This window comes from Meleagris gallopavo, chromosome 10 (genome assembly GCF_905368555.1).
Source record: "Meleagris gallopavo chromosome 10, MGAL_WU_HG_1.1, whole genome shotgun sequence".
NCBI classification, from domain to species: Eukaryota; Metazoa; Chordata; class Aves; order Galliformes; family Phasianidae; genus Meleagris; species Meleagris gallopavo.
Window position 1 is genome coordinate 25,147,239 of NC_139413.1, and position 26,128 is coordinate 25,173,366.

The following is a 26,128-nucleotide window of genomic DNA, read 5'->3' on the forward strand; positions in this document are numbered from 1 at the left end:
GGAAACAAGACATGAATGATGATGTGAGCAGGGGATTTACCTCTTCACCATCCCTGGAGGTGTTCCAGAACCATGGGGATGTGGCACTGAGGGACGTGGTCAGTCTGCATGGGTGGGTGGGTTGGGATTGGACCGGGTGGTCTCAGAGGTCTTTTTTACCATAATGATTCTGTGATTCTATGATACTATAGATCAGCTGTAGGAGCTGCCCATGGCTCTGATTGCTGTTTGCATGGTAACCCCACAGCAGCGTACACAGAATCGTCACCCCAGCTCAGCTCATGTGCTTGCTGTTTTGCTTTTACCTTTGCTGTTCTGAAGGTGAACAACCTCTTGCACCCACACAGAATTCAAGGGGTGAGAAAATGTATCAGCCACAATGATAGAAAAACAGTGCAGGCCTACGTGGGCAGGAAAGTAATCTGCTTTGCAGAAGGGCCGAGGCAAATGTTGGAAGGAAGAAAGAGAACAAGAGGGAAGGACAGACATCTGCCATGCAGCTCTGTTGTGTAACAGAAGCAATATGTATGTTCGGACCAGAGCACACACTTGTTTACTGGGGCAATGCTGCTGTCACGCACCAAACAAAACCGAACATCAAAGCCACCGAGCACTTGCTAAGCAGCAAGTGTGACCATTCATCATGTAGGGCTACATACATGTTATTCTGCAGTGGAATGCAGTGTGTTGTGCTAGAACATAGTGGCAGACAATTCTAAATATGCTGAATGATGGAGTGCCTTTGTGCAGGGGGAGAACATCAGTTAGCTATTACACTGTGACCAACATGCTGCTTGGGTTCTTATTCAAGTCTCTCTGCCAAAGCTGTGACATTAAAGCTTTCCTTGCAATCTTGTGGTGGGTAATTTTATTTTTATATTTTAACTTGATGCACTCTATCCTGATACCTTTGTTGATGTCACTTCTGTGGCTCGGCACTTGTGGAACAAGAAATGGCTGAGTAGATGCACGGGTTCTGGTTGGAGATCATGCAGACAGCACATTGCAAGCTTTCTTTAGAGGACAGCACGTTGGTTATTATTAAACCAGAAAACATATGTGAATAATTGAGGAAAAGCATCCAGCGTTTAGCTCAGAAAGCCAGCTTGCTGAGAATAATGTATCTCTGCATTCTGACCTGTTGCTGACAACAAATATATTTCACTGTTACCTGGATAGCAGTGATGAGATATTTTTTTTTCTCGTCTAAATGAAAGCCAGTTGGGAGAAGCTGGCAACAGACAAATGATGCTCATTCCACCCCTGCTTTTACTTAATGGCTGATATCAAGATCCTCAGCATTCACTGGTGACATTACTATTAAAAACATATTTCTTATCTGGCTCTTTTCTTCCTACAAATCGATCATGGAAATAAATCTGTGCCAATGGAGCAGTGAGCATGCAACCGTGGGAAGGAAGAGGACTGCAGCCTGCTATGTGGTGCACCTGCCTGCTGCTGCCAAGCATTACCTGCATCCAGGGACTGCAAACTCCATCCCCAGAGAGCCAAAATGCAATGGACTCCATGGGGACAGTGCAAAACCCTATGGATAAAGGAGGTTCTGTTAGCCCCTGTGTGTCCCACACATTCAGGAGGATGTGGAAGGTCTCTCAGGTTGTTGATCTCTGCTGACGCACTGGCAGCACCAGGATAGTGGGTAGATGATTCTTGAGGTGATGTGCAGTGTATCAGTATATCCATGTGTCATTACATCAATATGTGGCTGCGGGAAATTGCTGAGTGCAAAATAATCTCCGTCAAGATCTGCGTGATTGTTGATCGGTACATGCATGATATACGATAGATACACCATCCTATCCAGATCAGGTCTCCAGGATTTAAATATATATGATGAATTAAAATTTTGTGTGAAATTCTAGCTGGTTCCTCTGGTGACTATTGGAAAACATGAAGCCTTTCATCCCCAGAAAGGCTTTTATTGGGGTAGATGAGTAAGTGCTTCACAGCCTTTTCCATTACGGGGGAGAACATTTAAACCACCAGTGTGGTTGAGAAGAAATGAAATTTCCTTTCCAGATTGGCTTAAGGTGCTAAAAAATGCTGTAATTGTTGTTAGTGCCATACAGACAAGGTGAGACAGCATGGAGAATGAGATGAAATTTAACGATAAGTGATAATGTCAGCTCTGTTCACATTAACCAAGCATAGTTTGAGGTTATGTTTCTCTTCTAGTTTATCTGAATTTCTCTGTTTTTATCTTATTTTATTATGTGTCCTCAGGGCATGGACAAAACTTTACCTGATTGTCTGGAGCCAGCACAGAAAGGCATAACTTTGGGCTTCTTAAGATCTACAGATGGGAACCTCCTGGCAGCGTGTGCAGAAACAATCAGGTAATCGTCAGGGGATGAGAGAATCTGGTGACCATTTCTGGCATTCAAAAGGGAAAAAAAACTAACCTTGTAACACCACCACCTAAGGACTAAACGGAAAAAGGCAGTGAAAGGGCCATAAGGGGAAGGAAGGCACTGAGTGCCTCTGTACTTCATCCTTTTCATAATTGTTTGAGTTGGAAGGGACCTTCAAAGGCCATCTGATCCAACTGCCCTGCAATGAACAGGGATGCTCAAAGCTGGATGAAGGTGCTCAGAGGAGCAATAGACATGGCTGAATCCAATTGATTTTCTCTTCACATAGTCCTCAGGTAAGAATATGCTCAATCATTTAGCTGTGGAAGAGATGCTGTGTGCTCGATGAGGAGCCTATCACTCCTCCTGCGGAGTGGGCAAAGCCTACTGAGAGCTGTACTCATGGGGGTGTTCATGGGACCAACTCACTTCACTGAATCACCAAGGTAGGAAAGAACTCCAAAATCATCTAGTCCAACAATAAATCCACCACCAGTATTTCCCCACTAAACCATATCCCTTAGCACAACATCCAAATGTTTCTTGACCATCAGAGTCAATTACTCAACCATCTCCCTGGGCAGCCCATTCCAACACCTGACCACGCTTTTGGATAAGATGTATTTCCTAATATTCAACCTGAACCTCCCCTGGCACAACTTGAAGCCATTCCCTCTCATCCTATCAATAAGAAGAAATAAGCTCTGAGATATTCCAGCCTGTGATATGTCCGAAAATAATGTGCTATGGCATCTCCTATCACTGTTTTCCTTTCAGGCCCACAAGGACAGCACAGGATGAATCAATCATACAAGATGGATGAGGCCACTGGGTGATGCCTGGGTGAAAACCGCTTCCAGATTTCACACCAGCTTCGCTTTTGTGCACTGGCTGAAAACACAGCTTTATTGCATGACCATAAGTAATGCAGGAAGGCACTCACCACTCCATTTTGTGCAGCTTTTGTTTGTGATAGTTTTAATTTACTGCTGAAGTGAATCCGAGACTGATAATTTTATGATTTTTTTTACCAAGAAAAGACATTAAGCTACTTACTTTGGCTGCACTTCCTACTCTGCAGAAATTATTTATCCAAGCACAGCGGCAAAGTGGGTCAGGGGAGGAATAATAATAATAATAATAAAAAAAAGAAACTGCCCACAAAAATCTTGAATCCCTTGCAGAAGTTGGATTAAGGCTCAAGATACTGGATGCAAACCGCTGCCACGTTCTCCATTTCAAAGGAAAGGTGTCAGCTCAGGCAGCGATGTAAAAGGCTGCAAAGTTTGGGCTGCAAAATCCCATTCCCACCGTTTGCCATGCTGGCCACAAAGGAACAGAGAGTTGGATTTGGCTCTGCAAGCTGCTCTGCCTTTTCCTCAAGGGATATAAACCCCAAGGAGTGACTTGCTTCATTGATTCTATGAAAAAGAGCAGAGAAAGCACTTGGGAAAGTATGGGTATGCAGCAGTGCTCATGGGGAGGAGGGGAGAACAGGGAAGAGAAAGCTTTTTTCCCTGTATTTTCTACCACCAACTGCTCAGTTTGGGTGAAATAGGAGAGTCACATCTTTTCCCAACTCTCTGAAGTGAGGCAACTTTGCTGAGGCCCCGGCTTGAACCGGACTGTGCCCAGATATCATCAGATCCTGCACAAGAAAAATAAAGAGCTCAAGTTGCAAAAGAAGAGCGATGGAGGAGTGAAACTCGAGAGGAGCATGCAGTTTGCTGACAGCTCCCTGCAGCTCAAACCAACCCATCAGGGCCGCAGTAAAGCCTTGGAACAGCAGCATTGTGCTCCAGGAAAATCAGCATGGCGCAGCCGGGAGGGGATCATGCTCATGCAGAACGATCTCTGCAGTGGCACCAGAGGAAGAGATCACACCATTTGCAAAAGCAATCTGTGCAGGTGAGAAGGGAAGCACAAGCCACACCAGCAGCTCAGCTAATCAAAAAGGATCTAGCATTAATAAGCCAGAAGTGGAGGAAAAGAGATAAAACCTGGCAAGGCTGTTGGCAGAAGGATGCTTTTCTCATCTCACCAGCAGGAATCCAACCCACAAAACCAAATGCATTTCTTACATTAGACGATCAAAACCCCATCTTAATCCTGAGAGACTTCAGGTGGCATAGCATGCTGTTATTTAATTGCACCTTCCAGGGCTGATTAACTATCCAAGCAGCAAGGCATCTCCACCTCCAGTAAAAGTAAAGGAAGAGAGAGCAGTGGGATGGAACCTCTGGACCAAGAAGGTATGACAGCCCACGACAGTGGGATCAAAGTAATTCCAAGTTGAACAGAGTCTGATCTTAGTGAGGCTAACTGGAGTTTTATTCCCAGTATCTCTAAGGGCATCAGTAGTGGTTGTAGATCCAGGCAGGGTATGGGTGAGATGGGGTGCAGGTGGGCTGGATGCAATCTGCTGGATCCCAGCCTTGTCAGGAAATTTGGTTCATTCTTCAGAGCGATGTTGTCAGTGACCTCCGTTGACTGTGTGGAGCATCACAGACAACCCTGTGAGCACAGCCCACCTCTCCACTCTGGGAAATCGCTCAGAACACCAGAGTCACAAGTAGAAAAGTGCCTGAGCCAGCAGGAACAGGCCTTCAGCTGGGAAGGTGGGTAAATTTGGAGCAAGAAGACCAGTGTTTTTGCAAAATGAAATTCCAGAATAACTTCAGATTGCCTTGGTTAAAGCCAGATTTGTTGCCTTGCTTCCATTTAAGTTAGCTGTGAGGTTGCTTCTTTTCCATAGGTGTTTCCGTGGCTACTTAATGTAGTGAGAGCTCTAGCTTCTCACTTGGAAAGTAGGAATTGGGACAAATTTGAAGAGCTTTTAAAGGGGTGAAAAAATAGCTGAGTCAATTTGGCCTCTCCTTTACTCATCCACCCTCCCTGACAAGACAGATGTGACATTGGTCTCCACAAAATGATTAGAGGTGAGACCTGTGGGCAAACTGGGAAGTACAGCTCTGCCTGTCCCATGCGATCATCCCTACTGAAATGTTTCAAATAAGCCTCAGCTTGCTTGCAGATGTCAGGATGAGGCAGAGAAGTTCATTTCCTCCTGCAAGTGAAAGGTCACCGAGGAGCAGGGCTCGTGGCAATCTCCATGTGTACCCAGCAGGCATGATGAGAGGGACGTTTGCCACACAGGCAGTGCCTGTTGCAGCTCTGGCTTGCACTGGTTGTACATATTCAACCCCAACCACCCTCTGCCTTCCTAAAAGTTGGTAAGTTACTTTCCCTCTGATATTCTGAAGAGCAGCTCTTCAAGATAGGTGACTTCCAAAGTGGCTGATTGTGCAGACGTGTCATGGCAAACAGGATGAGAATGCGTGCAGCTGGAGGAGTGCTGGGGCTATGTATTTTGCAGAGTTTAGAGTGTTTGTGAGCATGGCCTGAGTCAGCAGTCTGTGTTTTCTCCCAGGCAAGAAGAGATATTTCATGCAAACTTTGCCATCCTGTTCTCGTTTCCTGTGTATAAGAAATGACCTGAAAGCAGAGAAGGAGACAATGCAGAAAACTGTGATGCACGAGGGATACTAATAAGCCAGGGGCATTTCAAAACAAAGCTTTTCAGCAACTGAATTATTTAACAGCAGAAGAGTTGGAGAAAAGGAAGGGATTTCTGAGCTGGCAGGGTCTGCTCTGTCTATAGGGCTAACTTGGCACTCCTCCGTACAATGCTGGTGGATTTACTCCTGCAATCTGTGCTGAAAACAGGAGATCAAGGGGTTTTGAAGGCTACTGAGTGTTGTGTCTTTGCTTTCAACAAAGCTGTATGTTCAGAAGGGAGTACATCCACAGCGCTGTGGGTGCCACCTGTCACTGCTACTTTTTCCAATATTAATCTTAGTACTCCTTCTCATAGCATCATTAAGATTGGAAAGGACCTTCAGAATCATTCAGTTCAACCATCAACCCACCCACCATGCCCACTAACCACGTCCTTAGTGCCACGTCAACCCTTCCATTCCATGCACAAATCCTTTAAAGGTCCAGTTTTAAGGAAATATGAATCCTATTTTTTGAAACAAAAGGATTATACAAATCCTATTCACAACTTACAACAGTGCCATGCTTTCTGTTGCTAGGAGTTCCTCTTAGAAAATCAGCTCAGCTTTTGGGGGTCTGCCTATCCGATAGGGTAACATACAGCTTGAATGCAAGCCAGTCAAAGCTCAACACCTCAGCAAACTCAGTCCTCTGAGAAGCAGAAGCTGAGCAGCCCACGTGGGTGCTACTGGAGTCCTCCTCTGGAGAAGATGCAGAGCTGAGGTCTGGATCACACATGGCTGGGATGGTCCCAGCAGAGGCTTGCAGAGCTCTGTGTTGCACCGTTGCAGTTCAGCCTGATTTGCATTAGTGGGGCCTGGTCTGGCCTCATCTACTGGCTCAGCTTCTCCCCATTAGTGAATCCTTTGACACTTACTACCCTTCTTTTTGTTTCAAGATCACCATAGATTGGGAACTCAGCCTCAAATGAATTGCTTCATGTCTAGAATTTGTCACTGCCCCCAGATCATCAGCAGACAAAATGACTCAAAACATTCATCACCATTATTGTAATTATTACTGTGATTGCTGCTTATTCCCAGCAGAAATTTCTCACCAAATGATCCCGGATAAACCTTCAACAAATGTTGTCTTATTTTAAAAACAAATAATTTCCAACAAGAATAGCAGGCAGTTGCAGCTCCTTTGGCTGGTGTGGGCTCAGAGCTATGATGTGCAAGCTGTGCTCGTATGGGTACCAGCACTGGGCTCTGTACAGCCCAAGTGAAAACAGCAAAAGGTAACTGGGAAATAGATGTCAACAGTGCTTCTAATCATCGCAGGCCTCCTTAGACACATGTTTTTAATTGCTTTAAAATAATAATAATAAAAAAAAGAAACGAAATAAAAACAGTCATGAATAATCTAATAAGCTCACCAACCACCTGTGAAATGTGGCTTCCCAGCTGCACAGTATCAAACACAGGAATAGAAAACAGAGCATTCTCCGAGGCAACGTGCATCCACGTCATTCCAAAGCCGCAGAAGAGAAATGCATTAATGCCATTTTTGGCTCACGGTGTGCATGCCACTCTGTGTAAGTGTGTTGGAGGAGTGGTTGGTCAGAGAATCTGCTTTAAAGTAAAAAGCTGGGGAGGGGATATGGAGGAGGAAGATGACATCGTCGACAAAACCCCGTGTAACAGTAATTTAAGGGATTGCAATTTGGCAGGCAGAATTGCTTAAGAATAACGAAGCATGTTTGCCTAATATAAAGATATTCAGGAGTAAGTGCTCAAGCAACGTTAACATGTAGAGCTGCATGGGAGGCTTTATTCAGAAAGTAATTTGTTTTCCTGCTATGAAAAGAGGGTTATGTTTGCTGTGTTTTGGAGCCACCCCAGCACGTGTCCTCGCGACGCTGTTTTTCATGGGAATGAGCTGTTTCATGGAGGGAAAAAGGTAACATCCTGACATGGAGGAAAAAAGAAAACTCTATTTTCAAGACTGTTCTGACATGTTTTTCTTCTACGCAGAACCAGACATCAAGTACAGCTTCTTAGCCACGACACTAAGTGACCCACCCAAAGAACTCTTTTTCCACAAACAATATAACGTCGGGAGAAGGAGCCTGAGAGGAAAAGCAAACAGTCCTTAAAGCAACTACTTTATTTGGATAGTTCTGAACCACTGGCGTTGGGGGCAGATTTTAAGTCGGTGGGCGTGGGGAGAGGAAAGCTGATGGTTTTGATTTGAAGTAGCCACATCAAAACCCGTTTTAGTGAATGGAATGGCAGTATTTTGAAAAATACATCCTTCTTAAGGGGATGTTAGGGAAAACAGTCCCGTGGCCTGCTGAATGATAAAAGCCAACGTGTTGGCTGAGGAGGAAAAAAAATTGCCTGGAAGTAAGACAGTTGGATCAGTGCAAGGGAACCTTGTTCTGGTTGGAGCAGTACCTGTTTGGTGAAGGAAATCATTATGCACACGTGTTGCTGGTGGGCAGGGAAGTCCTAGCGAGTAGAACAGACGCCAAAATGTTGTTCTTTCTTTTCCACCACATGGACTGCTGACATGGAGCAGTTGCCACGCTGTGTTGGCAAGACACTAAAAAGCAGTTGTTTTGCTCAGAAGAGATCTGGAGCCCCAGTTAAAGACCTGTCCATCCATCCTGTCTGTGTACAGCCTACCAGCCAAGTCCCCAAGGCACTGCTGATGGATGAGCCACAGACCTGCGTGCTGTTCTGCTCTGTGTTGAACAATAACATGATTTGGAGCAATAAGGACATGGAAAGTAGCTACTGGGCAGTGAGGACATCTCTTACTGAGTCTTCTAACCTTTGGCTTCAGCTTTCACTTGTACTTCTGATCACCACAGTTTACGTTTTAGAGGGGAATGGTGTTCTGCTTCCCATGCTAACCAGATCACTGCATCTCTCCCAGATGGATACTCCCAGGTCTAAAGGAAATATATATATATTTCATCAAAGTCCAAGCATGTAGCAGGTGACCACGGTGTGGCAAGAGCAACCAAGGGCCACCATAGCAGCAGCTTCTTCAGCAGGCCATGAAACTTCTGTCAAAGGCAGCCAAAGATCAGGACCTCCACAAAGGTTTCTGAGATCTGGAAATGTGTTTTCATTCTGGTGTGGAACAAGAACCAAAGTACCACAAAGGTTTCTGAGAATTGGAAATGTGTTTTCATTCTGGTGTGGAATAAGAACCAAAATAGTCAAATGCTCCACCGAAATGGAAACAGTTTTCTTGTTATTTTTGCCATTGAAACATCTGTTTTCAGATTGAGATCAGGGTTCTCATTTAGATCTTCTCTGCTTATAAATTGACCCCAGAAACTCTGAAAACTTTCCCATGGAAATATTATTAATGGGACTATTTCACTGTGAGATGTTTTGGTTTGGATGAAGCTGCATTTTCCAACAATCTCATTAAGATATTTGAGTGGCTTCAGTCTCAAAAGCACAAACTATTTTTTCTAGCATTTTCAGATCCTACTGCAAAAAAAAAACAAAAAAAAAACCAACAAACAAGCAGTACCAAAGTAACATTGTCACCGTCAGATATGTAAAATGAGATCTGTATTATTGCCTGTTACAGCCTTTTATCAACGGATCTTTGTTCACAACAAATCTCTTACAAAAATGAGAAAAAAGAAAATATCACAGAATACCTCCAGACAAGGCTCTCAGTGCCATTCAGCAAGGATGCATTTTGGTCATCAATCACCCACATTTAGGCAAGCAGTTAGAAAAGCCCAGTTGTTCCAAGCCACAATGCTTTCCTTCATTACATTAATATCTCCCTATTAAAAAGACAACTTCAACACATGATCTCCAAGAAGGATCATAGTGCCTTATTCCCAAGGTGGACATTGTGGCATTGTTTAAGATTGAAAAGTTCACGTACTTAATGCCCCTAAAAAATCCCAGCTTTGTGCAGAGAGGTTTTGTACAGGCAATAGTTGATCTCACACCGGTGCTGCTGTTACTCGGCAGCTCCCAAGACACCTTGGGGTCTCCAACCTTCCCAGTGAGAAGTTATGGATACCCTCTCTGGAGATGGACTTTTGGACTGGAGTCAGGTATTGAGCAAGCTCTGAGCTTCAAATGAGTGGGAGCTGTCTGACACATGTAACTTGTGCTTCGTGCCAGGGCTGGTTGAAGCGCTGACTAAATGTCTCCTTATTTCTTCCCTTCCCAGCACTGCATACTTCCAAGCTGTTGCATTTCCTCTGCTCATCTCTAATTCAGGCTCTTTTTTCCTGTTCTTTTTCCTTGCGAGCATCCATAGTCCAGTCTGGGATTTCACAGAGAATCTGGTGCCAGGAGCCATTTGGATGATGCCAGCCTGCTGAACACACCCAGGTAAAGGCCAGTGCATGCTTTGCTGGATCGAGCCCTTGCACATCCTCCCATTCAGGACCACACTCCCTTGTCCTTACCCCAGGGATGGCACTGCATGTTGAGATCTGCTCATGGCTGCCCCCTCTTTTGGCATCACCTCCGCCCATCAATGCCTTCCAGGGACATATTCACACTTCTCAAACCCACAGCTTTGGAGTGGGTTTACAATTTTCTCCGGGCACATTCCTAGGGCCTCTGGCTTCCAAACTGTCAGGAATTTGCCACACAAACATGCTCCTTCCCCTGATTTGTTTCTTCCAAGTAATTAGATCGGGGATTGTTTGCTACCTGTCATACCTTGGTTTAAGCCATTTGGGAACAAAGTGGGAGAAGAAAAAAAAATGAGAGGCTCACAGTGGATTAAGACTGCTGATTGTAGTAACAAGAGAAGGTATTTTAATGACAGGTTTAAGACTTGCTAAGTAACTGCTGTGAGGATTATGAATATATTTTGTAACAGGGTAAGATTAGCAGATAATCCCTTAGGAAAAAAAAAAAAGAGAGAGAGATTGTGAATTTTTTGAATCTTTTTCAAAAGAAAAATAAACTACAAAAACACAAAAAGCCTTAAAAATTCTACACATGGAAAATTTTCCTTTGAAACATTGGCATCATTAAGTATTTCGGGGTCAGTATCTTTGGTGGGATAATGCCGATGTATCTTAACGTGAGTAAAGAAATGTTGATTTGTAGCACATTTAATTTGAGCGTTTCTTAAAGGAATTAACGTGCTTCTTGCCAAGGAGCAGCCTGGCATCCTCAGCTGCAGGGAGCAGTCCTCAAGGAGCAAGCTGACTTTCTTAGAAAATGAGCTCTTGCTCCAGAACAATGCCGTCATTGATACCTAAATGTCATATGGAAATTTCGAGGACACTTGGGGCCTTTCTCTTTCCTGACTCCACGAGACCTGATCTTAACCCTCGCCAAACAGGATGTCTGACCAACCATTAGCTTTGGATTTGACCCTTTCTTTCTATTCATCGTGAGGAAGGGAAGCGATGCACAAAAAGCTGTATTTTCATTAATTATCAGCAGTAGGAATTCACTGCCTGTAACATCTTCTTGGCTGTATGTACACGTTTCTATGTTCATAAGATCTGTGTGGGCAGATCTCTGCTGACAAAGGATGTTTTTCCAAGCAGCGTTGGGGCTCTGCAAAACCAGCTGAAGACTTGGCTGCTTGAAACCGGTGAGGGGTAGTGTTGCTCAGACCTCTACCAACTATAATGCAACCCATAGAATCATTAAAGTTGAAAAGACCAATAAGATCATCTAGTCCAGTCATCAGGCCATGTCTGTGACTGCTTTAGAACCTGTCACTCAATGTGACACCCTTTTCTTGAACATCTCCGGGGATGGTGACTCCATTACCTCCCTGGGAAGCATGTTCCAATCCCCTCGACCCATGGGGAAGGATTATGTCTATTCTCTGGCCAGCAGAATTTGGGTCTGATTTCCTCTTTCTTTTTTATTAAATGTCATTTATTCAGGTCTGAAGAACTCTGTAAGTAGATTTAGAAATGAGTCAGAAGTTTTTCCAAGAGAATGTTATAGGCTCATGGATTTGCCTTGAAGCTGAGCATCACCATAGCTCTTTTCCAACTGCAAAATCATGAGTCATTGGATCCAGCAAGACTCAGAGCTCATAGGGGAAATTTCTGATCAAAAGTGTTTCTGAGCTATGCCTTGACAAATAGCTTTTTTTTTTTTTTTTTTTTTTCCCCAAAGAGGGAAGTACTATTATTACCTTCTCTCATATAGGGACCTTGAATGACTTACCTCAGTATCTCTTCACGTAAAAACAGCAGAACAAAAAGCATTCCATGGAAATAAAGAGAGGAATTAATAGGGTGTTTTCAGTAGGAAGCATCTCACTAATATTTTAGTCCTTCTCAGCAGAGAGACTTGAAAACAACAGCCAAACATCAAACTACGTGATAAATCCCAGTGGCCAAAGGCTTCACTCATGGACGTGTTTTTCCCCCTTTCTGACCAGTACAAGACATACCTCACATCCCAGAAGCAGAGGCAAAACTCAAGCTAAATTGCTGCTGCGACATTAAATTATGTTTTAAGGCCACAGAAGGGCTTTCTGAGATTAAAGAGAGGGAAATGAAAGCCAACAGTGATTTAAATGAAGGTAGGAAACAGAGCAAAAAAGGACAAAGTGCTCTGGATAGAACTTTCCTCAAAGCACACTGAGATCAACGCGAGCCATATTTCTTATCCAGACAGGTTTTGCAGCAAGCCTGTGGTTAAATGTCCAGTTACAGTCTTTGTTTGGTCCATGGCCACAGAGAAGCAGAAACTGCTTTTTCTCCCAGAGAAGCAGTTCCTTGCCAAGTATCCCCACACAAAGAAAACAAACACAGGAGAAGGCATCATTGCAGATACCCAGGGAGATAAGCTGCAAAAACATGTGCTCTGGGCAAAAGTGCAAGGTGCAGAATGTGAGTTCATGATCTACATGTGTTCTTCACTCTGTTTTGTTTATTTTTGCATGGTTTTGATGTGTTAAATTAAGGGATAGTTCATGGCCGTAAGTCATCTTCTTGCTGTCGGAAGCCAAATAGTGGGAAGCAGGTATCTCGCACATCAGAGGCCAGCTGTTTCACAGGGAGACTTCAAATGACTAAAGTGAGAACATGAGTGGTTGTGCCGTGGCTCAAAATATTGAAGGAACTCCAAAGTTTTCGGTACAAAAATTGCCTTAGGTCTCAGCTGCAAATTAGAAAGGGATGAAAATATCTGCTCCTCAAAGCGTTTCAGTGATTGAGATCATCAAACTATCAGAACTGGGGCTGAATTTCCATGATCCTTCTTGGTACAGTTCCTGCTCTAAAGGCTTTATTTGGAGCAGAACCAGCCCGTGCAGCACGTAGCGGTGAGTCCAAAGAGGTGATCCCAGCCCATGGTTGGCTGTACTCTGATTTAACACTCATCTGACCTTACTTTCAGCATAGTAATAAAAAATGACCCATCCTAACTCAGCCATCCAGTTTCCTGCTAAATCTGTGGGTCCAACTGCCTCCTGATATTCTGTGTGCAATATGAGGTGGAAATCTTTAGAAGGGCACAAGCAAAGAGATCCTACAGTTTGGAGAAGAGATGGATTTTCTCAGCACTTACAAATGGAAAGTTGGACATTTTTCTTTTCCTTTTCCAAAATATTTTTCCCATGCAGGCAGCTGGCTACATTACAAAATTAGTGCAGCACTGATCTGTAAGTGCAAAGACACCGTAAGGAATTTTGGATAAAGTCTTGAGGGTACGATCCTGCTCAAATCTGGCTGTTGGCCTTTGAGAACCAGCTTGAGTTTTCCTGATGTGTGTTTCCACAGTGCTGGTGGTCTTATTAACCATGACAAGTTAGGCAGCAACAAGACAACAAGGAAGAATCAAACCTTTTCCATCATTACGGGGAAAAAACTGAGTATGCAGGAGCCACAGCTACTGACATTTAAAATCCATCAACCTTTAGTGTAGAGATCCATGCTGTAGCTTGATGGTAAACTCAGTGGCAGTATATAAAGCAGAGTAATTAAGCTTTGCTATTTTTTAAACATGCTTCAGTCCCCAAAAGAGTTTGTATAAAATGCTCTTATGGACTAATCCATCAGTGTGGATGGGGATTGAATTCATCTATTAATTTGTTTCCAATTAATAACCCAATCGATTCAGAACAAAAATTACTTTTTGCAGCCATTCTGTATTTTCCTTTCATATTCACCATAACTCACTGATGCCAATAAAACCACCAGGACAGGACCAATGGCACCAATAGTCATGTCACTAACTCACAGCTCAGCATCAAGGTTGCAGCTCTCCTGTGTGTTTTCCCAAATCCAATTTAAGCTCATAATATACTTTATTAGCTGAAGACAGAATATTTAAACTCAAAATATTTTGTTTTTTAAGTTTCATCTTTTGAAATGGCAATTGGCAATATTCAAGCCACATGTTAGCCACTTGTTTTTAGGACAGAGGGTGTACCTTAGTACAAACCTTTCTCTGTTTCTTGAAAAAACAACAATAAACCACCCTTTGCCTTTTATCCACATCTGGCTGCAGCAGAAACAGTGACCCATGGAATTCAAAATTTCATACTTCACTGCTGCAGGCAAAGTCCAGAGGTTATTCTCACTGTGTTTGTGAAAGATGTAGCGCTGTCAGGAGGAGAAGTGCTTATTGAAAAAACACGTGGGGTTTCTGTTTCCAAAAGTTATGGAATTAAGCAGTGATAAAAGACTTTTTAATCCCAGTAGTTGTTCATGGGATTTAATAGGGAACGGCTCAGTTGCTAATTGCAAGACAAGAGTAAACATCCCATGTCAGATCTCATGCGTGGAGTGCTACAGCTCAGCAGCTCTGCGATGCAGAAGTATCTCCCCAAGGGTCTGCAATTCCAAGGAGGCTGTTAAGTATAAATTACCAATAATAGTAACCTCGATTTTAAGCTTATGCTAAATATATTGCAATACCACAGTAAGTCAAGCTTTCTAAGAATTCAAGGAGGATAAGAATGATCAGAAAAAGGAGGGTGAATCTAAGTTATTTTCCTAATGCCACCATCCAAAGATCATCTTTGTCCATTTCTGAAGGCCATGAAATAGAACTTAAGGTTGGTCTGAACTGAGAAACTAGGAGTTACAGTCCAATCCTTATTCTTTCTCTTAGTCTGAGTAGCAGCCTGCTACAATTACTGCATAACCTTTAGAAACCCTACGCATGAGATGGATGAGTCCAAAATCTACCATTATGTTAGTGGCGTGGCTTAGTGCACATGGTGATGATGGGTTGCTGGTTGGACTACGTGATCTCAGTGATCTTTTCCAACTTTAATGATTCTATGATTCTATTATTATTATTTTATCATTCCTCTAACTTATCACTTGCCCAAACTCATCACTCAAGTTGCCTTCATCTGGTGTAAAGGACTCCCCACATTTAAAGTTGGACAGTTTTGTGGATGGGAAAATGCAGTCAAGTGAATGCATCTCTGTTGGAAAGAGATGTGAAATCCTCTGGCTGCCTCACCATTCCTAAGTGAATTTTTGCCCATGCTATGCTTTCCCCCAGCAAGATCAACACACTGCTGCTTGGAAGGGAAATGTCTGATTCCCAAATCTGGTTCTGGCTGGCATGCTGATCCTATCATCTTTCATGTGTGTGCAGGGAGGGGGGACTTTACAACTTTAATGATTGCAGAAAGAAGTTCATCTGCCAGTGCGACCTTTAGGAAGCACATTTCCTTCTGCCTCGCATGTGATTCTGAAAAACATTTGGTTGACATCTTTCTTTGAAGCTTCCCAATCATCCTACGTATCTACAAAATCCGAACAGCAAACCATTGACAGAACCACAGTTTCACAATATTTTGATTAAAGAACAACTCGTCCTCTCTGCTTTGATGCTTCCCTGTCTGTGTTTCCTGGAGGCAGAATTTCAACACTGAGCAGGACATTGGATCTCAGCCATTTAAAGGGGCAATGCTTTTTCTTTGTGACGTTTGATAAGGAAAACACCCTGGAAGCAGGGCGTGAAGCAGGTATTTAATTGCTTTCCTTTCTTGGGACACTCTGGAGGATGTTTAAGTCCTTTCCTGACTAATCACCTTCTTTAATTACATCAAACATGCTTAGTGTAGATGCAGAATACGAACAGCATTCTTATAGTTGTGTTTATGCTTTCACTAAACATTATGCACAATAACCTTTGGAATTGAAACAGTGACAAGTGAAACAATCATTCCAAGAAGAAAAATGCTTTACATATATAGTGTCATTGATAATTTCTATTAGAAGAAGGAAGATCTGAGTAATAAACTCCCTATTATTTGTTTTAAACCCCAAGTCAGCCAATGCACTGCATCTTATTAGTTATATGGGAATCATGGAAGTATTTCTTTCCACTCAGATTGCCTAAGAGTTAACCTAGGCAAATGGCAGAGCGTGCTGATGACACCAAGACCATGTAGATAAATTTCATATGCTTTCCAACACCATCACATTTGGTTTATATCAGCAGTGCTGAATTCCTCCGTAATTCCCAAAATTGCATTCCAATTAGTTGACATCCACATTAGCTGGATGTTAATCTGGTTAAAAATAAATGCAAATGAACTCATATGTGCTTGGAAAACAAGCTATTCTCGCTTTGCTGTTTTTTGGGAGGCATCAGCCGTCTTTATTTCCCATCCCTTCAAGGCCACTTGAGGGGGTCACACGAGAAAGGTATTCTGAAACACACGAACAAAGGTCAGTGCAAGAGGAGAAATGCCTGTCCAGCTTCTCTGAAGGCCACCTTCATCCTCAGCTCCAAGCCAGATCCAGGGGTTCACATAGGAAGTCAAGGGGAATGGCCTCACCGCCCATCCACTTGTCTGTTGCCAAAATGGCACGGGTTGCTGGCTGTGCTGCCATCACTACAGCATTCTCCCAGCTGAGAAGGAATGTGATTAATGACAACTTTTTCTGGCATGTTACGAACGTTTCTAAAAAGAGTTGTAATCAAATTGTAAATCTTGCTTTCCCTTTTCCCCCAAGATCTGTTTGCCCATCGTTCTGTTTCTAGGGTTATCTATGCTAGCACCATCTGCTGCATCCCAGAGATATTACAGGCTTATTAAGAAAACCACTTTTTTGAAACTGAGGGAGCATCAAAGGTGTGAGGGATATCTGCTCCCAGGTAGCTTCCAAGGAGAAGCTCCAGGTGATGACAGATGAGCCCAGGCCATGCAGTGCTTACTCCCCAACCTTATTTACTTGCCCAGTTTGCTCTCTCAGAGCTCCCAGTGTTCCCATGCAAAAATGCACAGTGGCATTTCTATGAGCCTGCAAGGGGGCTGGCCCATGCTGGGTTGGATTCTGTGTCCCTGATTATAAGGGCTTTAATGTCCATTTCCCTGCTCCTTTGATCCTGCCCATGGCATGCAGAGGAAAGGAAAATCTGGCTTTTGTCTGAAGCACATTTAACCCCGCTGCCCAGAAATGGGACCTTGTCAGTCAGTGGATTTCATGGGTGGATGAATGAGATCACAACAGTTTTCAGTTCATTAAAAATAAATGGCCTTCCTACCTCTTGCTTTGGGTCTGCTAGGAAATTAACGTGTTTAATATCAGACCTTAATGGCAACAGAACACAACATTATTACTTTTATAAGACAAATACAAGCAGTAGCTATATAGCTCATCATCTCCTGAGCTGGGGTGGATTTCAGATGAGCTCCTGCTGCCCAGCTGGTACGAAATCCCCAGTAATAGGCCACAGATGGCACTGCTGCAGCCAGGGGTCACACAGGCGTTCTGCTAAATTGCTCCACGGGTTCTGGGATCACATGGTCTCATCTCCAGCTGCAATTTCAGACGAGTTTGAAGTCAGGAGAAAAGCCTGCCCAGAATTTTCTTAAAAAAAAAAAAAAAAAAAAAAAGTTCTTTTTTCTCTCATTTTGGTGAATTCCAGAATCTTGACTGATTTGAAAATTTCTGTAGGAATTTTGCTCTTTGAAGAAAGGGGAATGCATGTGTGTCCTCCTCTATGTCTTCCCACCTGAAATATCCTGCCTTGGTAGCTGCTTGCTGTGTGCACCACATGGAGTAAGCAGCTTCTCCTAGCTGTTATTTGATAATCTCTCAGTTAAAGGGAAGCCCAGGTATGAGCAGCAGCTGGAGTGGCAATACTTCCAGCCAGAAGCTTGGTATGTTTGAGCTGTGAGTGCAGCAATCCGTCAGGACTCTCCCAAGCAATGTGGCTGATTCTTCATCACTTGAAGATTTCCATCCGACACTGGGTTTCGTGGCACTGTTGTGTTCCTGCAGATGGGCTTGATATTGCAGGTCTCCTGTGTGATGCAGGAGATGTGAAGATGTCCGTGACAGGGATTGGAACTGGATGACCCTTAAGGTCCTTTCCAACCTAAGCCATTCTATAACTCTGTGACTTTATGATTCCAAGAGCTTTGTTAGCTTGTGTGATATTGAAACAGAGAGCTCTAGGAGAGATCACATCTCAGAAGTCATATGTTGATACGTCAGCATTACGTTAAGCTGGCACTCAAGGCTTCCTAGTAAATCCAGCATTTGTCAGCATTTATGGATGCTAATTAAGATGGTAAATGTATGATACCAGAAATGCTGTGGTTGTATAAGCAAAACTCAGTTTGGCACTACCCAGTGGGCTTTAAAGTGTCATAGTCCCACCTGCCCTGTCTGATTTAGGGGAAAGGAAGCATCAGTCAGTGTCTGCACAAACGTCACTGACAGAGCGAGGCCATTGCATCTGTCCTGTGTGCTCCAACTACAAATAGCTAAACCATCTGATTCATACTTAGCCTAATTACATTAATCCTAAAGCAAATAATCCCAGCTCTTATACTGTCAGCATGTAATTTTGGTGTTATTACAAGATCACTGAAAATAGGGCTGGAAAGAAGCTCACCAGGTCGTGCTGTACGGTGGTGCCAAGCTCTCTGGTCCATTCCAGTGGGGCTGAGGGGCTCCAAGCAGCTGCATTCACACCAAGCAGCATTGGCAAATCCCTGAAAATCCACTCAGAACATCTCTACCTTTACCCTAAATCTCTTTCTCTGCAGATGAAGCTGTGATTTCTTGCCTCATTCCCCAGCGGACTCAGAACCAGTTTATTCCTTTCCTCTCTGCTTAAATATTTGAGTTATAATATCATGTCTTCCCCCTTAGTCCTCTCTGCTCAGGATGACATGAGCTCGGTGCTGGCTGGCTTGCAGCAGAAATCACGTTTTCTAGAGCTCTCCTCATTCCCTGCTGAACTCTCTCCAGATCTCCCCTGAGGTCCAGATTACAAAGTTGGACCATTCACTGTGGCTGAGGTTTGCCAACCCCCGGCACAGCAGAAATGATGCATGCAGTGGTGTGACAGATAGGTGACATCTGTGACAAATGAAACTCTGCTTTGTGTGCCCCAAGTGGTGTCTGCTTTTCATAGATGTCATTTGGCACATCAAAATGTCTTTGGACCATTTCTGGGATGGTTATCCCAATCTGTAAACCTTCTCAGCTCCCAGTTCCTTCCTTGCTCTCTACACTGGTCCTATTATGTGCCAGCATTAGCTTTTTTCTGCATTACATAGCATCCTCTTTATTTTAGATGGAGACTTTTGGGATCTTATCTTGACCATGCAAGGGGTTACAGCACCTCTTGTCTTGGCCTCACCTTAATACTGTTTTAAATACATATTTTTCTGTTTGGTTGTAGTTGCTTTCTTAAACAAACAAACAATAAGAAACTCCAAGCAAACACTTTGTGGCTTTTCCAATCAACTCAAGAGCTGATTGTCAATGTGTTTGTGACCAGGGTAGATTTTCTCAAGACTTATCCTGCACCTCCAGGCTTTGGCTGGCTGTGATGGAAATATTGGAAGAACTGGTGTTATTTATAGTAGCTCATTATTTCCACTTTCTTTCCCAACGTCTACACATCTTTGAAAAGAATTGGACACTTCATCTGAGAGAGAACTCTAGCTCAGGTTTTATTTTATTCAAATCTGTTTGTTTGCTGAATTGAACTAAGCTTGATATGGGCGTAGTGTAAAACCAGGATAAATCTGAAAATGAATTTGCGATGTCTACGTAGTCATTTTTTAGTTTCAATTCAAGCAACTCAGCAGAATCACAGAATCATTAAGGTTGGAAAAGTTCACTAAGGCTATCTAGTCCAACCATCAACCCATCTCCACCATGCCCACTAACCATGTCCCTCACATGGGGCTGCTCAGACCTAGAAGTATTTCTCTGTTGCCTTCATAGCTATCCCACTTGCAGTACAGCATAGGTATGATAAACAGGATATTCTAGCTCAGATAAATTGCCAAAGGTCGTGAGATAAGCAATTGCCAAACATCACAGCATCGGTACCTACCCACAGCCCTGTCCTTGCAGGGTTGTAATGAATTGGAACACAGAGAGGGAGCAGGAGCAGGAGATTTCGCAAGTGAAAGAAAATGGAGCCAAGTATGACATTAGAAATACAACGAGGGAATAAGTGTTTGTAGAATGAGGTCTTTAACATAATTGCTCTCTGAATGATTAGTCCTGAAGATAGGAGAGTGTGTCTTGTTTCAGGGCTGGACTGACTCTGAGCATCTGGGGCTGTTGCAACAGGTCCCAGTCTCCCTTGGCAAACATTAGGATAAAGGAGGGCTTCTCCAGTGCTGGGAGAAACGGGCCTCACATGTGCACAAAGACAATAGTCCTTGGCTAATGCAATGAAAACCAGCCCAAACTCTGAGAGTTTCCAAATCCTGATGAAACCCCTCATGTGCAATACCAGGAAGATATAAAAAACCACCTGGGTTTCTGAAACTGTATTATTTATTCCCCTGCATGAGGGCACTGAGGTCAAGGAGAGCCTTGCAGAGGGCAACAAATTATGAACTTGCTTTCAAAATAAAGCTGAGTCTGTTCATGGAGCATTTACATGAAGCCTTAGCACGTGACAGCCTTGTGATCCATGTACCAGGCACAAGCAACATGGAGAGCAATGCACACAGTACTGTGCGATGGTTCACAAATAAATAAATCAGTGCTTTTTGACCTGTGCACTGCAGACCCATGGGTGTCCATGGATTATATCCAAGAGGTCTGTGAAATGTAGTGTAGGAAATCCAGTTTAGATGAATTGCAAGGGGATTTGCATCTCCATTAGAGAATATTTAAGTGTCTGTTAAAAAAGTCAAACCGCCGAAAAGAGGGCAAAAAAAAAAAGTTATAATTCTACGTTTGCAAATGACTGCTATATTGTAGGGATAAATACCCAGGAGTAAATACACACATTGTGCAATACTGCATTCAAAATAAATAAACCCTTCAAAACCAAAATTCGTCATAGGAGCTGTTGAGTGACAGATGAGCTTCACAGACTTGTGTCTTTTGTCTCCGTAGCGTTGAGTCTCAGCATCTGTCAGTGAGTTATTAACCAAAACTGAAGGAGATCCCAGCCATGCTGTCCCGAGTTCCTGGCTGGGTATGAGAAATAGCCAAGGCTTAATGAGCCCATGCCATGGCTTTGAAGTTCAGCTGTTACCTGGGTTTGCCATTCATGGGAAGGAAATTGCTGCTGAGCCACTGGAGCTGTGGGTCATAGAATCATGGAATATTCTGAGTTGGTAGGGACCCACATGGATCATAGAGTCCAGCTCCTGACCAGCCCTGCTTAAGTTTCTCTGCCTGGCAGAGCACTCATGTGGGTGCAAGTGCTAAGAGTAAAGCTCTTGGGATTCATCAAGGTGAGATGCTTTTATGGTAATGTGAAAAACCCAATCTATGCACGGAAGTATACATAATAGTTGGGATCATATCTGAAATTATATCAGGTAAAAGAAAAATACAAGGCAAGGAGCCAACAGCAAGTAGAAACCTACCTCCTGTGGTATGTTACTGTGCAATTAATTATGTGTGACTGGGAGCAGATGAGGATCTATCTTGCTATGAAACACCATTGCAAAAGAACCCTAAAAGCCCAATAAATTCCTAGACATGACCTATCTTCAAAGATCAATCTGCAAAATGCACAAGGCTTTTTTTCTATCTCCATACATGAAAAATCCCCATTTACACTGCTGCAGGAAGCCAGCCACTTGCATCCCTTAGGTCTTATTATGCAGAAGAACAGCATTTTGGGGAGGTCATGACCCAGGATTCAATGCAGGATGAGAGCAGTCCAGGAACAGAAGGCATGATCCCACATTGCTCTACCACTAAATAATCCTACCGTTGGGGATTCACTTCTCTGCCAACCACCCCTAATTAATGCTGTTAGACACGACTCTAATACCATCCCTGCATCAGTCCCGCAGACATCACTGCCATTTATTTCAGTAACAGCAGGACTGAACCACAAATATCCACCATCACCTGACCTTCAGCATGCAGGCGAGCCACAGCTTCTCTGTCTCTGGTTTTACTCTTCTCTTTTCCCTACCAGAAGTTGCAGGAAGACCTAAAATTTGTACCTGAAGTGGCACTGAGAGCTGTGGACACCATGCGTAGCCTTCAGCATGAAAGGGCATTTTAAGAGAGGTATCATTTAATGAAAGTATAATAAAGGGTTTACAAAATTAATAACAAGGAAGGGTTTTGCATGGATCCAGAAGCGTGCCACATTTTCCAGAGATGTGCCTCCCATCCACTATGGAAATCCAACCCGAGCCTGCTTTGGTGTGGGTGATTGCTGTTCCCACAGCTCCTGCCTCCTGCCTGAGCACTGCTGTGCATTTACCATCGAGTCCAGCAGTCATCCATCTCCCCTTTGCTTCTCCCCATAATGTATTTTGGGGAGTCCCACTGACTTCAGGTGGCAGTAAGCATTCCTGTGGAGAGCAGACACCCTGGTATATTAACTTTAGCATTCTCCTAGCTGTTTTTAAGGGGTTTTGTTTGTTTGAATATATGTTTATATGTTTTCTTATACGTTATTTATATTTTTCGTAAGTATTTACAGGACTGAGTTTAACAAACAAAACCATTTCTCAATTCCGATCTTCCATGGGAAGCAATGGGGAGGTCTCATGGCTCTTTAGTTTGGAAGGGCATCAAGAAATGACAAAGTGTGTTTGTTGAAAGGGCAGAGCCCAACATCTCCGCAAAGGCAGCTCGTTAGGCTCCACTTGCCTTTCCCAGCAGCACTGACACAGGAACTCGAGCAACGTCAAGTTGTGTAGATTGGTGTAAATTCCGTGTGATTGGTGAACAAACTGACTTCTGAATTGGGTGGTTTTCCTCTTCCCACAAATGGCATTTTGCCTTCTCCGAAATCACTTCTTGTTAAATCCTCCCACTGAACTGTGCTCGGTGTTTAATAATAGATGGATTGCATGTTTAAAGCAGCTGATTTACTTAAATTAGCTCTGCTGAGATTTAGCAGATTTGTGACAAATATCTCGGTGCTTTCTAGCTGAACATAAATATGATCCAGGGAGTAAAACTGTCTGCCTTGTCACGATGGCAGAAAAATGGAATAACAATCAGAATCAGGCCCAACATTTTCAGATACACTTAGGACATTTTGTGGGTAAATTTCCACTGTATTTTTTTCTGTTTTTTTTTGTTGTTGTTGTTGTTTGTTTGGTTGTTTGGTTGGTTGGTTGGTTTTTTTTGCACCCCAGAAGCCAGGAGTGAAACATCTTTGTAAGAAAGAGGAAATCAAGCCTGGATTATAGAAACAGATGCCATTTATTCCCAGTCTGGCAAATGACCCTGGAGTATATGGTAAAAAGTGTCAGTAAAACAACACAGACCTCTTCATCAGAGATTAGCAAGTCTGTTTATTTACTCAGCTTATACAGCCCTTGTTTTATATTTGGATGCATATGAAGCACAACAAATAATTTAGCATGTGACAGCTGCTTTGTATAAGACCCCAATTGCTTTTCCAGCCAAGGCATGCTAGAATGAGTGGAGGTGACTTCCCACACGTTTCTTAATGAGCCTTCTTCCTCTTGGAGATGTTGTAGCAAAGAAATTGTTCCACACAAATTAATGGATATATTCGCAACATTTCTTTGATTTTTTTTTTTTTTTAAATGATTCATCAAATAGATCTTGGTAGAGTCCATGTCCATGGATGGTCTGCCCTTGCAGCCCATCCCATTGGGATCTTCCCAGACCATACAACGTGACCAACGTGGTTAGGGTGAAGCTGCAGAAGATGTTTCCATTGAGCAGTAATTTGTCCTCACCGACCCTCAAGGCCAGGAAAGAGGCTGGCTCTGAACTTCTTTGTTTCTACTTGTCCTCATTTGCTCATCTAGAGTTCCTAACATTTGTAATATTCTGCTTTAATATCGTGCATTAAGCCTAAGCTTATAATGAGCATGGTATGGGACGTCCATGGCAGAGTGCATTATGAACAGCTCTGATTGACGGTGCCGTGCAGCGATGACAGCACTGTGTTTTCCTTTCATTTTTGGAGACTAAGTGGCTTACATGTGGTCCCATTTAGAGGATGTCTGGGTGGCAGCTGCATTCTCCTATGTGCTTATGAGAGGGAAATGAACTTTTCAGTCTTGAAATGCTGTAAAAAGGGGTTATGTAAGAAGGCTGCATGCAGCTATTGAAGGGGGAAAATATCCTCTCCAGACAATGCGACTTCCTGTTTACAAAACAGAAATGGTTTTGGACTTGCCTCTGAAATGCCACGCAAGACTTCTGATGCTTTCCAGAGCAGTGTCCGGCTTTGGGATTTGAATGATTCTTTGGGGAGTGCTGTCCTCAGAATAAAAACCATCGCTGAGGCCGTGCATCTGAAACCACCCATCCGTTTCCCGGATTTCAACCTCCATCTTTAAATGCAGAGGCCACATTTTTAGGGAAATGCATAAAGTGCCTTTCTCCATCATGGCAAGCAAGCTGTATTTATCTCCACTCTCGTGCAAGAGAATCGTAAAACCCATGTGGAAGCCAGTGGTGGGAGACGTTGCACTGAGTCACATGGTTTGAAGCAGTCACAGACATGGGCTGATGGTTGGAATAGATGATTTTATGGTCTTTTCAGCCTTAATGATTCTGTGATACTGTGAAACAGCCCCTGCAATTTTTTCTATGGCCCATGGTCCACTCGGACCTGACAACATGCATCTCTTCTCTTTTTCTGGATGCTGGCAAGCAGTTCTTTTTTTCCCCTTTTCATTTTCTGCAGCGTGAGCTGTCCCTGCAGCTCAGCACTCATTCAGAGGGGAAGCCAAGAGCAATTGAGGAGCTGCTCTTGTGGTGCTTTGGCACCAAGGAGTGAGCGAGTAAGTGACCGAGTCCTGCCAAGACCAAATGGTCCCTTTGAGTAGAGTTGTGGCCTCTGGTGACAAAGTGCAAGGAGATTGCCAGCAGAGGGCTGACCCAGCAAAATGCTGGTTTATTTATACATTTCAGCATGTGCTGAATGTGTGTGCTGAGTGGAAGGAGTGAGGGAGAGCAGTGTGGTGAAAAACACGCTTTGCAAAAAAATGGATAGTAGGGTTCCACATTTGAGATCTGCGCACCAATTTCCAGTAAGAAAACATCCCATGGGAGCTCATAGAAAGAAAGGAACCAGGTCCTAAGAGGTTCCTGCCCCCCACTCAGCAATCAGAGGCCAATGGTACTGGGCACATGTTTTATCTGATTTCCAAAAGAGAGCTGGGCTGTTAACTGGCCTTCTCATCCCTAGTGCTGTGAACCTCGAAACTGAGAAGCTCTGCCTCATTTGGGACCAACTACCTCCTTCCTTTACTCACCTCTGTAGTACAATTGGGAGATAGGGGAAAAGCCTCGGTGTCTGCGGCACAAAACCTGCACAACTTTGAATCCTGCTTTTTACATGCATGTAATACTGTATGGGAACTATTAGGTCGTGGCCTGAACCAGTGATTGAACACCTGGTGAAGGGGAGTAGCCAGCCCTGGGAGCACAGGTGGAAGCAATTCACCTGTGCAACCAGAAGGGTCCACCCCTCCCTAACCTCATTTAAGGGCTGGCAGCTGTGAGGGAAAGATCTCTACTTGGATATTGTTTCTTTTGGAGTGTTTGGTGAACCTGGATCCTTGGAAAAGGGTAAGTGATTCTTTCTTTCTTTTTTTTTTTTTTTTTTTATTACTGGAACTTGGCTTTCTTAGGTTTGAAGCAACTGTATCTTCTGCTGCTTGTGTTAAACAAGAAATGCATCTCATTGTGTTCGGCTTCTTTGGGATTGGTGTTAGCATTGCTGATGTACTAGTTGTTATACTGCTGGCTGATAAGTCCAGGAAGCAGTCAAGCATGCCTGCTTGCCCTCAACATTCATGAGTCGTTGGGTCATTCCCCTTGCATGTGCAGTATACCTCAAATGCTTCTT

General features: G+C 43.4%; 1 long non-coding RNA gene across 3 annotated transcripts in view; it reads left to right on the forward strand.

The window, feature by feature from the left end:
- LOC104912435 (uncharacterized) overlaps positions 1-26,128 on the forward strand; it is a 159,776-nt gene that overhangs the window by 94,636 nt on the left and 39,012 nt on the right. For 2 of the 3 annotated variants that reach the window (XR_014885286.1, XR_014885287.1), the window contains 4 exons: positions 2,245-2,357; positions 3,150-4,624; positions 10,170-10,252; positions 11,012-15,694. This is a non-coding gene — a long non-coding RNA (uncharacterized LOC104912435). Of the gene's footprint in view, positions 1-2,244; positions 2,358-2,661; positions 4,625-10,169; positions 10,253-11,011; positions 15,695-26,128 lie in introns of those variants that run through there. The other variant, XR_014885285.1, reaches the window with a different exon arrangement.